Genomic DNA, 12,524 nt, shown 5'->3' with positions numbered 1-12,524 from the left:
GTTAGATTGATTGGCATTTATAAAGCAACGTAAATAGGCTTCTAAAGACTGATTCGCCCTCTCTGCTGCTCCATTTGTTTGAGGGTGATATGCTGACGAAAAGGAGAGTTCGACGCCCAATTGTTTGCAAAAGGAACGCCAAAACCTAGAAACAAACTGGGTACCTCTGTCAGATACTATGCTTTTGGGTACACCGTGCAACCGAAAGATCTCTCTCAAGAATATTTGAACTAGATCTTGAGCAGATGGTAATTTTTTAAGTGGGACGAAATGTGCCATCTTCGTGAATCTATCAATGACCATAAGGACTGTATTAAACCCGTTTGAACTGGGTAGATCCACAATGAAATCCATGGCCAAGTGGGTCCATGGAGCACTAGGTATGGGCAGTGGTTGTAATAGTCCAGGAGGTGACCTGGGAGGAACTTTAGAAACAGCACATATTTGACATGCCCCAACATAATCTTTGACATCGTTTCTAAGAGCAGGCCACCAAAATCTCCTGGAGATGGCAGAGAGAGTTTTATGGACTCCAGGATGGCCCGCTGTGAGGCTGTCATGGAACAAATCTAGTACCTTCTTTTGAAACTGAGGTGACACATACAGTTTGTCCGGAGGTTTTCCCACAGGTGCCTGAGTTTGATCTGCTATTATGGCACAGAAGAGTGGAGAAGACACTTCGGAAACTGTAGTGGCAATGAGGCATTCAGGAGGTACAATAGGATATATCACCTGTTCCGGAACTTCATCTGTCTCAAACTGCCGAGAAAGTGCATCTGCCTTGGTGTTTTTAGTACCAGGTCTGTATGTAATTACGAAATTGAATCGGGAGAGGAACAATGACCACCTAGCCTGACGAGAGGACAGTCTCTTAGCGTCCCCAATATAAGCCAAATTCTTATGATCAGTAAAGATCAAAAGTGGCTCTTTGGAACCTTCCAAGAGATGCCTCCATTCCTTAAGGGCAAGTACAATGGCCAAAAGTTCCCTATTCCCTATGTCGTAATTCCTCTCTGCAGGTGTGAGTTTGCGAGAGTAAAATCCACAGGGATGTAAAGGCGTATCAGGACTCTCTCTTTGAGACAGAATGGCTCCAACTCCTGTCTCTGATGCATCCACCTCTAGGATAAATGGTTTGGATGGATCAGGATGGGTCAGGACAGGTGCTGAGGAAAATAAAGATTTTAATCGTTCAAATGCCTCTCTTGCTTCTTTGGGCCAAGATATACAATTTGCTCCTTTTTTTGTTAAATTGGTTATAGGGGAAATCACGGAGGAAAATCCCCTTATGAATTTGCGGTAGTAATTCGCAAAACCTATAAAGCGTTGAGTAGCTTTAAGGCGCTTGGGTAATGGCCACTGTAAGACTGCCTCCAGTTTACGAGGATCCATCTGGAAACCAGACGGAGATATAACGTATCCAAGGAATTGTATCTCCGTTTGGTCAAACTGGCATTTCTCCAGTTTACAGTAAAGGCCGTTCTGTAACAGGGTTTTCAGTACAATTCTCACATGTTCGTGATGTGTCTCTAGGTCTGGGGAATAGATGAGAATGTCGTCCAAATACACTAGAACGAACATGTGAAGGTACTCTCTTAGGACATCGTTGATAAAATCCTGGAATACCGCTGGAGCGTTACATAATCCAAACAGCATAACCAGGTATTCGTAATGTCCCATTCTGGTGTTAAATGCGGTCTTCCATTCGTGACCGTCCTTAATTCTGACTAGATTGTAGGCACTTCGGAGATCGAGCTTGGTAAAGACTCGAGCTCCCTTTAATCTGTCGAATAGCTCTGATATAAGGGGAATAGGGTAGGCATTTTTTATGGTAATCCTATTCAAACCCCTATAATCAATACAAGGGCGTAGGTCTCCTTCTTTTTTAGAGACAAAGAAGAATCCAGCCCCGGCTGGTGAGGAGGACCTACGGATATGACCCTTTCTGAGAGCATCCTTAATATATTCCTCCAAACAAAGATTTTCCTGGGGGGACAAGGCATAGACTCCTCCCTTGGGAGGCATAGTCCCTGGTAATAAGTTTATAGTACAGTCATAAGGTCTATGAGGAGGTAACCCTTCTGACTGGACCTTGTTAAATACCTCTTTCAAATCCATATACTGCTGTGGAATTTGTGTGGTCAAGGGAGGTGTAACAGGAACATTAATGGTGCCAATAGGTTGTGGGATTTGCTTAAAGCAAACACCTTTGCATCTCTCACCCCAACTCACAATCTCTCCTTCAATCCAATCCAAACGTGGATTGTGTTTCAGGAGCCAAGGGAAACCGAGTATTATCGGAACTGTAGGTGAAGATATGATTTGAAAGGTAATTTCTTCAGAGTGGAGAATACCCACTGAAACAGTGATTGGCAGAGTTTCGTGTGTGATGAAAGGCTGGGTAAGAGGCCTTCCATCAATGGCCTCGACTGCTATAGGTTTCTCTTTATGTCTTAAGGGCAGGAGATGTTTAGCAGAGAACTCTTTGTCTAGGAAATTCTCCGCTGCCCCAGAGTCAATCATAGCCTCACACTGAACAGTAGTGTTCTCGAAAGATAAGGTTACTTTGACCAGGAAACGGTTCTTAGTCAATTTAGGGGACATATACATCACACCTAAGGTCGGTCCCCGTACGTGCCTTAGGTGTGCAAGTTTTCCGGCCGAACCGGGCATGACGATCTTAGATGTCCCTTCTTGCCACAATACATACATAACCCCTCGTTACGTCTGTGTTGTCTCTCTGCCTCAGTGAGTTTAGCACTACCCAATTGCATGGGTTCAGGTTCTGGAAGAGGCGTTTGGCTACTCACCACTGGGTTAGAGAAACGAGGAGCTATGGACAAATTAGAACGTCTGTTACGTTGTTTGTTTTTCTCTCTCTCTCTGAGCCGGTTATCAATGTTTATCATGTAGGCAATAAACTCATTAAGACTAACCGGAAGGTCTCTAGCTGCAGTTTCATCTTGTATATTCTCAGCTAAACCTTCAGAGAAAGCAGCCACCAGACCGCTATTGGTCCAATCAACCTCAGACGCTAATGTCCTGAACTCTATTGCATAATCGGCTACAGAACGACTGCCTTGCCTGATTCTCATAAGGGCTTTGGCAGCGTTCTTCTCCCTGCCTTTAGGTTCAAATGTAGCCTTAAAGGCCGTAAGAAAGGTACTGTAATCACGGGCTATTGCGTCACCACTTTCCCATAAGGGGTTAGCCCAAGTCAAGGCTTTTCCAGTTAATTGGTTAATCAGATAGCCTATTTTAGATCTATCTGTTGGGAATGAACCTGGGGAGGCCTCAAAGTGGTATTCTATTTGGTTTAAAAAACCTCTAAATTCCTTAGAATCACCTCCATAACGAGGGGGCGGTGACAAAGTTATGGACGGTGGTTTATGTGGTACGGGAACCACTACAGGTGGCGGAACCACAGGTGGTACAGGAGGGACCTCTAAATAGGCAGTCCTCTGGAGCAAGGTCTGAAATGCCTGAGCAAATTGGTCTAACCTGTGGTCCATATCCTCCACCCTATTTTCACAGGCGATCATATGTTTGCATAGTTCTGCAGGATCCATGGCCATGTCGTAATGTCACGACTAGTAATGTGGTCCAGCACGCAGAAACTATGTAAACATATACATAAGTCAGAAAAGGAAAAATAACAGGACAGAGCGTAAACCGGACCTTAGAATGGCCGGACTAATACGCTAGAGACAGAGAATGGTCAAAGGGAAAGCCGAGGTCAAGGAAGCCAGAAAATACTCAATACCGATAAAACAAGCCAAGTCAGGGAAACCAGAGATCAGAATAATCAGGGAAACGCCAAGGATCAGGATACCAGGAAATCAGAAACACGAAAATAGCACTTTCAGGAAACCAGGGAACTGAAACCACGACATGGCAAAGTACTAGGGTGAATTAGGGGTTTAAATACCCCTCTCTAAGCTATGATTGGTCAGAGGGCGACCTCTGACCCCAGAACGTGCATGTGCGTTGACGTCGTGACGTCACGCACACGTTAGTATAATTCTCGGGGGCGGGGCTATCCATAGACGCGACCACGTGGTCGGCGCCATATTGGATTCGGGCGTGATGCCCGGAAGAACTACACGCGCGGTTCCCGGCTCGCCGACGAGCAGGTAAGCTCGTGTAGTCGGAGCGGTCGTGCCGGTCGGGCACGACCGTGAGGCTCGGCGGGCCGGTGACCGCAACAGACTGTTCCCCCTACATAGGGTCACTTGGCAGATATGGATTGACACCTGTCCTCAAAAGCCCTGATACACACTGACACAGAGCAGAATAGAGACTGTTCCCTGTCCACAGAGACCATGATACACACTGACACAGAGCAGAATAGAGACTGTTCACCGTCCACAGAGACCATGATACACACTGACACAGAGCAGAATAGGGACTGTTACCCCTACATAGGGTCACTTGGCAGATATGGATTGACACCTGTCCTCAAAACCCCTGATACACACTGACACAGAGCAGAATAGAGACTGTTCACCGTCCACAGAGACCATGATACACACTGACACAGAGCAGAATAGGGACTGTTACCCCTACATAGGGTCACTTGACAGATATGGATTGACACCTGTCCTCAAAACCCCTGATACACACTGACACAGAGCAGAATAGAGACTGTTCCCTGTCCACAGAGACCATGATACACACTGACACAGAGCAGAATAGAGACTGTTCACCGTCCACAGAGACCATGATGCACACTGACACAGAGCAGAATAGGGACTGTTACCCCTACATAGGGTCACTTGGCAGATATGGATTGACACCTGTCCTCAAAACCCCTGATACACACTGACACAGAGCAGAATAGAGACTGTTCCCTGTCCACAGAGACCATGATACACACTGAAACAGAGCAGAATAGGGACTGTTCCCCCTACATAGGGTCACTTGGCAGATATGGATTGACACCTGTCCTCAAAACCCCTGATACACACTGACACAGAGCAGAATAGAGACTGTTCCCTGTCCACAGAGACCATGATACACACTGACACAGAGCAGAATAGAGACTGTTCACCGTCCACAGAGACCATGATACACACTGACACAGAGCAGAATAGGGACTGTTACCCCTACATAGGGTCACTTGGCAGATATGGATTGACACCTGTCCTCAAAACCCCTGATACACACTGACACAGAGCAGAATAGAGACTGTTCCCTGTCCACAGAGACCATGATACACACTGACACAGAGCAGAATAGAGACTGTTCACCGTCCACAGAGACCATGATACACACTGACACAGAGCAGAATAGAGACTGTTCCCTGTCCACAGAGACCATGATACACACTGACACAGAGCAGAATAGAGACTGTTCACCGTCCACAGAGACCATGATACACACTGAAGCAGAGCAGAATAGAGACTGTCCCCCCTACATAGGGTCACTTGGCAGGTATGGATTGACACCTGTCCTCAAAGCCCCTGATACACACTGACACAGAGCAGAATAGGGACTGTTCCTCCTACATAGGGTCACTTGGCAGATATGGATTGACACCTGTCCTCAAAACCCCTGATACACACTGACACAGAGCAGAATAGAGACTGTTCCCTGTCCACAGAGACCATGATACACACTGACACAGAGCAGAATAGAGACTGTTCACCGTCCACAGAGACCATGATACACACTGACACAGAGCAGAATAGGGACTGTTACCCCTACATAGGGTCACTTGGCAGATATGGATTGACACCTGTCCTCAAAACCCCTGATACACACTGACACAGAGCAGAATAGAGACTGTTCCCTGTCCACAGAGACCATGATACACACTGACACAGAGCAGAATAGAGACTGTTCACCGTCCACAGAGACCATGATACACACTGACACAGAGCAGAATAGGGACTGTTACCCCTACATAGGGTCACTTAGCAGATATGGATTGACACCTGTCCTCAAAACCCCTGATACACACTGACACAGAGCAGAATAGAGACTGTTCCCTGTCCACAGAGACCATGATACACACTGACACAGAGCAGAATAGAGACTGTTCACCGTCCACAGAGACCATGATACACACTGACACAGAGCAGAATAGAGACTGTTCCCTGTCCACAGAGACCATGATACACACTGACACAGAGCCAGGGGCGTATTAGCCGCGAGGCAAACAAGGCATTTGCCTTGGGCGGCATTTTCCAGGGAGCGGCAAAAAAAGCCGCCCCCAAATGCCCAAGGCAAATGTCTTGTTAGCCTTGCGGCTAACAGACATGCCGTCGGGCGGCACTGCCTGGCGGGCGGCTGGCCGGCGAGGGAGCACTTCCCCTGAGCTGTCTGCTCAGCTCCCTCGCCAGCCGCAGAGTGAGGCGGAGCCGGAATATGACGTCATATTCCGGCTCCCAGCCTCACTCTGAGGCTGGCGAGGGAGCTGAGCAGACAGCTCAGGGGAAGTGCTCCCTCGCCGGCCGGCCGGCCGGCCGCCCGCCAGGCAGTGCCGCCCGATCACCCAGCAGCCACTGGACCACCAGGGAGGAAGAGACACCCCCCCTCCCCAGCATTCCCAAAGGTAAGGAGGCTGGGGGGGGGGGGGGGGGGGGTTTAAATTAAAAAAAAAAATGTGTTAAAAATTAATTTAAAAAAAAGTGTTAAAAAATTTTTTTAAAAAAAAGGGTTTAAATTAAAAAAAAAAAAATGTGTTAAAAATAAATTTAAAAAAACGTGTTAAAATTTTTTTTTAAAAAAAAGTGTTAAAAATAAATTAAAAAAAAAATGTGTTAAAAAAAATAAAAATGTGTTAAAAATAAATTTAAAAAAAAAAGGGTTAATGTGGGTGGGTGAGTGTGTGTCTGTGTCTGTTAGTGTGTGTGTCTGTTAGTGTGTGTCAGTGTTTGTGTCTGTTAGTGTGTGTGTGTTTCTGTTAGCGAGTGTGTGTGTGTGTGTATTTAGAATGCGGGGCGGGGGGAAAGGTTGGGTGGGGGTGGCGCGGGGGGAGGGGGGGCGCCTGAGTTTTGTCCTGCCTAGGGCAGCACAAAACCATGATACACCACTGCACAGAGCAGAATAGAGACTGTTCACCGTCCACAGAGACCATGATACACACTGACACAGAGCAGAATAGAGACTGTCCCCCCTACATAGGGTCACTTGGCAGGTATGGATTGACACCTGTCCTCAAAGCCCCTGATACACACTGACACAGAGCAGAATAGAGACTGTTCCCTGTCCACAGAGACCATGATACACACTGACACAGAGCAGAATAGAGACTGTTCACCGTCCACAGAGACCATGATACACACTGACACAGAGCAGAATAGAGACTGTTCCCCCTACATAGGGTCACTTGGCAGATATGGATTGACACCTGTCCTCAAAACCCCTGATACACACTGACACAGAGCAGAATAGAGACTGTTCCCTGTCCACAGAGACCATGATACACACTGACACAGAGCAGAATAGGGAATGTTACCCCTACATAGGGTCACTTGGCAGATATGGATTGACAAATCCCTGACAAACAGCTACCACATGCAAGGAAGGCAGCAGGGGCGCAAATGACCCACTCCCGACGCGGGAAGGTAGTGACGACAAATAACAATACAAGACTCTTTAGAGGCCCTGTTATTGTAATCAGTCCACTTGAAATCCTTTAACTTTGATCAATTGGAGGGAAGTCTGGTGCAGAGCCACTGACCCATGCGCAGGGCCAGCCTTAGGCCTTTGGGCGCCCTGTGCAAGAAATCTTCACCCTGTCACACCCATGTGCAAGAAATCTTCACCCTGTCACACACACACACACAGGCAGACAGCCATACACACGCACACACACAACTGCGACTGACTAGGTTTGTCCCCACCGGCCGTGGGGGTGCAATGTCAGACTGTCCGGCTGGAGGGGAGCGATCCCCTCCAGCCGGTTACTTTATTAAGCCAAGCGCAAGCGCCTCCCCTCAGCGCAGCCACTTACCACCCGCCCAGCTTACTGCCGCCGAGGAGTCTCCTGAATTGGTGTCTGCCGTAAGCTGTGTGGAGGGGGCGGAGATATGAATGACATCATATCCCTGCTCCCTGTGTACCATACAGCACAGATGGCGCCCAGTGATGGAGCTGGGTGTCAGGATCGGGACAGGGATCCAACACGCAGAATACAAACAGGAGCTAGGTACGTATACCAGACCTTAGAATGGCCGGACTAACGTAAGGAGTAAGCAAAGAATGGTCAGAGACAAGCCGAGGTCGAGGGAACGAGAGAGCAGGTAAGCGAGAGACGAGCCGAGTCCAAAGGATAAGAGAGGTAAGCAGGGTAGAAAAATACAAGCCGAGTCAGAACCAAAAAGACAAATAACAATAAGAGCACTGAGTGACCAGACTAGCTAGAACCACGACAGGGCAATGAACCATTACACACAACCCTATTTTATACCTTGGCTCTTTAATTGATGATCCCGCCCCCGACGAGTCCTGATTCGTTGCTCGGGACTTGATTGACAGGTCGGAACGTGATTGTCGTCATGACGTCGGCTACTGAGCGCTGCGTCATAAAAGGAGGCAGAGCAATCGCGGCCGGCGTGTAAACAACCGGGAGGACTGCGAGGATCGGGTGAGTCAGCCCCCCTGAGAGGACGGACGTCTAAGTGTCTCACCTCCTCCGAGGTAGAGACAACAGGTACCCTGACACTGGGCTGCAAGGCAGGACTCCACAGAGCTGGTCACCTGTCAGCATGCACCTCAATGACCTGTATGTATAGTAGGTATGTCATTGTGACTGTCTGTGTGTGTGTATGTATTGTATTTGTGTATGTATTGTATGTATGTCTCTGTGCATGTATGTATGGATGTCTCTCTGTGCATGTATTTATGTATGTCTCTGTGTGCATGTATTGTGTGTATGTCTATGTGTGCATGTATTGTGTGTGTGTGTGTGTGTGTATGTCTCTGTGTGCATGTATGTATGGATGTCTCTGTGTGCATGTATTGTGTGTGTGTATGTCTCTGTGTGCATGTATGTATGGATGTCTCTGTGTGCATGTATGTATGTATTGTATTGATGTCTCTGTATGTATTTCTCTGTACACATTTATGTATGTCTCTGTACACATGTATGTATGTATGCCTCTGTACGCATGTATGTGTATGTGTCTGTATGTATGTGTGTATTTCTCTGTGTGCTTGTATGTATGCATCTCTGTGCATGTATTGTGTGTATGTATCTGTGTGCATGTATTGTATGTGTGTCTTTGTGTGCATTTGTGTATGTATTGTATGTATGTCTCTGTGTGCATGTATGTATGTATGCATGTATGTCTCTGTGTGCCTGTATGTATGTCTCTGTGTGCCTGTATGTATGTATGTCTCTGTGTGCATGTATGCATGTATTGTATGTATGTCTCTGTGTGCATGTCTGTCTCTGTATGTATGTCTCTGTACACATGTATGTATGTATGTCTCTGTACGCATGTATGTGTCTGTATGTATGTATGTATCTGCATGCCTTTACATCTTTGTATGCATGTTTCTGTATGCCTGTATGCATGTCTCTGTACCTCTGTATGTGTGTATGTCTCTGTATGTGTGCATGTCTCTGCCTGTATGTCTCTGTGTGACTGTCTGTATGTTTCTGTGTGACTGTTTCTGTATGTCTGTATCTCTCTGTCTGTATGTCTCTGTATGATTATGTCTGTGTTTGTATGACAGTGTACCTGTATGACATTGTTTAACTGTGTGCCTGAAAAACAATGTCTGTGTGCCTCTATGATCGTGTAAGTATGTATGTATTTTTGCCTGCATATCTATGTCTACATGGCTTGGAAGATAAGACACACAAAGGGATCTGGAGGGGAGGGACACACAAAACGGACTAAAGGGAGAAATAGCCACATAGAGGGACTGGGCTGGGGGTAAGAGACACAAAAAGGGGATAGGTGTAAGTAAGAGACAAACAGAGGAGGCACTAAAGAGGGGATATGAAACAGTAAAGAGGGTAAGAAATTCAAAAGGGGGGGGCGGTTACAAGACACACAGGTGAAGACACACTTTCTTTTCTGGTAGGGGGAAGGGGATGGCAAAATGCATCTTCGCCTGTGTAGCTTAAAATCCTTGCACCGGCCCTGAATGCAGCACATGGTAGTGTTCGATCTGAAGGACTCCACAGGCCACAATGTAACTAAGAACTCACAGATAAGCCCTGGTTTACAACTTCTAGCAAATGTGAGTTTTCTAGAGCGGCAGTAACACGTTCCTTGTCGGCAAGCTGTTTATTTACTGCATGTTCCTCCTAATATTTTTAATGCATTATAATAGATTAAAAATATTGTCAACAAAATAAAACAAGTAAATAAATAAATAAAACTGTTTTAAACCTTTCCTCTGTACACTGCTTAGTGTACAAAAGGATGAAACACTTCAATCAGAATTCATTCCTTCTGGTCCTTGGGGAACCACTCTTATCCCACAATCTTCCATACAGCAGAGAACGATGAAAGAAATCATATTTACTAAAAAAAAAAACTATTTTCTTAAGTTGAAAGAAACTACTGTTTAAACTGATATAGCAGACTTAGCAGTCATACCATCACTGCATCGGATGAGGAGAGAAAAATACTTCCCTACTGTGAATGTGGCATACACAAACTGCATGTACAGATACATTTGTCACTGGTAACCTGGAAACAAGTGTTTTGGGATGTCTGATTGACAGCCATGGTGGACTGTTTTATAGTGGCAATTATTTAAAATCACTGCAGCTAGGGCCACTTGTCAAAATGGGAGAGGGCTCCAGGTGATCTAAGGAAGTGATTATGGTGCATTGGCTGACACTTTATTATTTAGTAAAGATGTGTTCATTGGTTCAACCTCTGCACCAGTATTAAGTGAAAATAGTGTGAAACAATTTAATGCACTACTATGAATTATACCTAATTATTTTAAACTTTTGTTATTTCACTAAATGTTTTATCTCTTTCTGAATAATTATTTACCATTATGATTTTTTTCTCATTTTTTTCCATCTTATTTTCATGCTTTTTGTTAAATTCTACATATTCTAACAGTTTCTGTAATTTCAAAGAATATATGTAATGTCACAACTTCTTTTTAATGTTTAATTTAGACGAAGACTGATGTTCTCATATCCAGAACAGTTGTTAATTTTGTATTCTGCTTGTAAATCCAGTAGTTTTTATATTTAGTATTTTTCTACATTCTCTATACACCAGATCGTCTTCAACTCCTGTTTTTTTTCTTTAATCCTTTTACTACATGCATCAATCCTTTTGTTGTGATTTTTTTCCCCCTTCATGTTCTTTAATTGGAAAACAACTTTCCTCACATGTATTTGTGTATCACTATAATTGCACTGGAAAGCTAAAATTTTGTTAATGCTTTTATAGTTTGTATTGCTTGTTTTCTCTGTCAAGCCATGTACTTTTTTTTCATAATTTATTTGTAGTCCAATTTTCTTTTATCAGCAACTTTTTACAAATATTTTTCGTGGTTGTTTTTGATAACAGAATACCACCATTAATATAGGTGCCATCCAGTCTCATTTTACATCACAAATGTGTGCATTCAAACAGAAACTGGTAATGCCTTTATACCTTATTCCCCATAACATATGCTGCAGTGGCATTTAAATGTACAGTTTCCTTTGAATCTCTGTGAACGTCTTATTTTGTGTAAAAAAGTTGTATACATTGATCAGCCTCAACGTTAAAATCACCTGCCTAATATTGTGTAGATCCACCTCACGCTGCCAAAACAGATCTAATTCATCAAGGCATGTATTCCACAAGACCTCTGAATTTGTCCTGTGGTATCTAGCACCAAGATATTAGCAGCAGAGCCTTCAAGTTATGCAAGTTGCAAGGTAGGACCTCCATGGATTGGATTGTTTTTGTAGTACAAATTAGATTGAGATATGGGGAATTTGGAGGCCAAAGCAACACCTTGAACTCTTTGTCATGGAATTCACTTCCCTCCTCCGTTGCTCACCCAGTCTCCTCTGCTCCAAAAAATCATTAAAAACCCACTTCTTCATTAGTTCAATTAAACTAATAGCTCCCGACTTATTCCTCTCTTGCAACTGTCATTAGTCTAATACTATCCTTACCTTTTGTGTAAACCCCTCTGTTCCTATGTGTCCAACTTGTCCGGTTACAACTACGTGTTTGTTCGTCCACCCACTGTAAAGCACTGCAGAATTTGTTTGCGCTATATAAATAATAACATAATAATAATAATAATAATAATAATAATAATAATAATAATAATAATAATAATAATTTTCTACAAACAATTCCTGAAAAATCTCTGCAGGATGAATTATCCTGCTTAAAAAGGCCACTAAAATCAGGAAACACCATTGTCAGGAAGGGGTGTATGTGGTCTGCTAGACTATACATATATATACGTGTGTGGGGAACCAATAAAATATAAGGCAATAAGGCTGTCTTGATAAAGTCTAATTCCAGAGGCAAAATGCGTAAACAGTATCTACACAAATTATACTCTGGTATAATCAGGTATCTACACAA

Source organism: Pelobates fuscus, chromosome 2 (assembly GCF_036172605.1).
Source record: "Pelobates fuscus isolate aPelFus1 chromosome 2, aPelFus1.pri, whole genome shotgun sequence".
Classification (NCBI taxonomy): Eukaryota; Metazoa; Chordata; class Amphibia; order Anura; family Pelobatidae; genus Pelobates; species Pelobates fuscus.
The sequence above is the reverse complement of the archived record's forward strand: the minus strand, read 5'-3'. Positions refer to the sequence as shown.